A 3,196-nucleotide genomic window follows, 5' to 3' on the forward strand; every position below is an offset into this window, starting at 1 on the left:
GCTACTTTCTGTCAAAAGAGCTGAAATTTAATTTAATTTAATTTAATCAACTGAATTTATATTACGCCCACTCCCTTGGGCGGCTTACAGCAATGATTATAAAACAATGTAAGCAGGTTAAAACATATCATAATAATAAACATTTCATAATAGTTAAAAACATTTCATAACAATAAAAATGATACAATATAATCACTTTCATTCATACACCACACATCCCAATCAATTTGTGTCTCAGCCGGATAGAGAAGTTACTATTATCATGGGGCCCAGGCCTGCTGGCAAAGCCAGGTTTTCAAGGCCTTTTAGAAATCCAGTAGGGTGGGGGCCAGGCAGATCTTGAGGGGTACTTGGTTCCAGAGAGCCGGGGCCACCACAGAGAAGGCTCTCCCCCATGGGCCCACCAACAGGCATTGTTTAGTTGACGGGACCCAGAAAAGGGCAACCCTGTGGGCTCTAATCGGTCCCAGGGAGGTACACAGCAGGAGACGGTCCCGTAAGTAGCCTGGTCCTAAGCCATATAGGGCTTTATAGGCCTAACACCTTGAATTGTGACCAGAGACCAATCAGAAGCCAGTGCAGTGCACAGAGTGTTGATGTGGGTATACCTAGGTACATCTACAACAGTTCACACAGCTGCGTTCTGGACAAACTGAAATCTCTGAACACTTTTCAAGGGAAATGAATGGAGAATTTGAGTTGGCAGTCTTGTAAAGCTAAGACCCCTTCATGCATCACTGCTTTGGGTGAAGGGGTTTGCGCAGCTCATTGAAGTTATGAGCTAAACCATCCATAACAGAATAACAGAGTTGGAAGGGACCTTGGGGGTCTTCTAGTCCAACTCTCTATTGAGGTAGGAAAACCTATACCAGTGATGGCGAACCTGAACCCGGAGGGAGGAAGGTTGGGAGAGAATGGAAAGGAAGGAAAGAAAAGGAACAGAAAGAAGAGGGAAGGGAAGGAAGAAAGAAAGGAACAGAAGGAAGAAGGAAATGAAGAAGAATAAAGGGAAGGAAAGGGAAGGAAAGAAGGAAAGGACCAGAAAGAAGAAGAAAGGAAAGGAAGAAGAGGAAAGAAAATGAAAGAGGAAAGGGGGAAGGGACGGGAAGGGAAAGGAGGAGAGGGGAGGGAGGGGACTACAGCTCTGGAATATGGGGCTGACTTTCCCAACAATATCAGCAAGCCACACTCAAATAAGCTTTAATTATTTTGTAATAATTACACTAACTTTAATAATTGGGTTACAAAACAACCTTTAGATTTTGTTATGATTAACTAAACATTAACAATTATGTTATGATTAAATAAGCATTTATAATTTTGTTATATTAAACAGGTTTAATAGAACACATTAATAGATTGGAAGTTTTCTAATCATTATTTTACAAATGTACAAATGTTCCCTCAATTTTCGCGGGGGCTGCTTTCCGAGACCGCCCGCGAAATTTCCGCAAAGTAGAGATGTGGAAGTAAATACACTATTTTTGGCTATGTACACAGTATCACAAACCTTCCTGTAACACTTTAAACCCCTAAATTACAATTTCCCATTCCCTAAGCAACCATTTAGATTATTACTCACCATGTTTATTTATTAAAGTTTATTAAAAAAATATTTATTAAAGGTGGACGAAAGTTTGGCGATGACATATGACGTCATCTGGTGGTATAGGGGAAAAACCACAAAGTATTTTTTAATTAATATTTTTGAAAAACCACAGTATAGATTTTCGCGAAGTTCAAACCCCTGAAAATCGAGGGAACACTGTAATTTGTATTCTCATCATTATTTTACAAATGTATTTATCTTTTTTTAAAAAAAATCATATTAGTGGTCTGTGGGACTTAAAATTATGAATTTGGTGGTTCCTTAGGTCCAAAAAGTTGGGGACCCCTGTTCATTATTTTTTCTTGCCAAACTTGATACACTTGTATCCTTACAATTTATATTAATATTGTTTCCTGATTGTTTATTTGTAGCTTATGACAATCATTAAGTTTGTTGCCTTATGATTCCTGCCAAATGTATCTTTTCTTGTATGTACACTGAGAGCATATTCTTTGCGTATTTTTTCACTTAACCGGAAAAGTCCTAATATGGTAAGCGCCGCCACTTCTATGGAGGCGGAATATAGAATCGCATGGGTGGAAATAGAGGGTTAATTTCAGCGGGGGGGGGGGGGAGGAGCAGGCACCGATTCACAATCCACCGTGTAATTTTTCTACAGGGGCCTAATATTTCTGTACGTTTTATCATTCACTTTTGTGACTCGCCGACTCTCCCCACTATTCGCGGTTTTGTCTCCTGAAAGCTAAAGGAACAGCTATGCCAAGGCTGCTTCTTGGTTGGAGAGGCTACTTTTCCAATCAGTGATGTATGGCCCGTTTCAGAGATACGATCCCATTCAAATCCAGAAACGTTTAGCCTGAACCGCTTAACTGATAAGCAGGCGGCAGAGTCCTTCCTTCGAGAATCCCACTCCTCCGAAAGACGCCACTCTCCGCTCCCCCGCTCCCCCCCTCCCCTAGAGCCGAAGATCTCCAGCTCTGCACCGCCTCAACCAGCCTTCCAGTTACCTTGCGAGGAATCCCCAGCGAAGCTCTACTGCAGGCTCCTCGGGGGCCTCGGGGGTGCTGGTGGGAGGCTGAGCTGCGAGCCGGAGTCCCTGTCCGAAGCGGCTGCGAACTACCCTTGCCTCCGCCTCCGCCCCCGCCCCCGCCCCGCCTCCCTTCTTGCCTCCGCCCCCGCCCCGCCTCCCTTCTTGCCTTCAACGCGCCCTGGCATCATCAGGCCAGCTGCCTGAACCTGAAGGGAGGGAGTTTGGGAGAGAATGGGAAGGAAGGAAAGAAAAGGAGCAGAAAGAAGAGGGAAGGCAAGGCAAGGCAGAATAAAGGGAAGGGAAAGAAAGGAAAGGAAGGGAAAGAAGGAAAGGAATAGAAAGAAGGAAAGGAAAGGAAGAAGAGGAAAGGGAAGGAGTGGAAAGAAGAGGAAAGGGAAGAAGAAGGAAAGGAAGAAAGAAAGGAAGGAAGGGAAGAAGAGAAAAGGAAAGAGGAAAAGAAAGGGAAGGGAAGAAGAAAGGAAAGGAAGAAGAGGGAAGGGAAGGGAAGAAGGAAAGCAACAGAAGAAAAGGAAGGAAAGGAACAAGAGGGAAGGGAAGGGAAGAAGAAAGAAAAGAAAGGAGTGGAAAGAAGAGGA

The 3,196-nt window shown here is 43.6% G+C and overlaps 1 protein-coding gene across 1 annotated transcript in view; it reads right to left on the reverse strand.

The window, feature by feature from the left end:
* The window catches only part of LOC139158376 (NKG2-D type II integral membrane protein-like), a 21,598-nt gene extending 18,935 nt beyond the window's left edge, over positions 1-2,663 (reverse strand). Inside the window, exon 1 of the mRNA XM_070735679.1 lies at positions 2,578-2,663. The gene's annotated coding sequence lies outside the window, so the exon portion shown is untranslated. The remainder of the gene's footprint in view (positions 1-2,577) is intronic.
* Positions 2,664-3,196: the final 533 nt, after the last annotated feature.

This window comes from Erythrolamprus reginae, chromosome 2 (assembly GCF_031021105.1).
Source record: "Erythrolamprus reginae isolate rEryReg1 chromosome 2, rEryReg1.hap1, whole genome shotgun sequence".
Taxonomy (NCBI): Eukaryota; Metazoa; Chordata; class Lepidosauria; order Squamata; family Dipsadidae; genus Erythrolamprus; species Erythrolamprus reginae.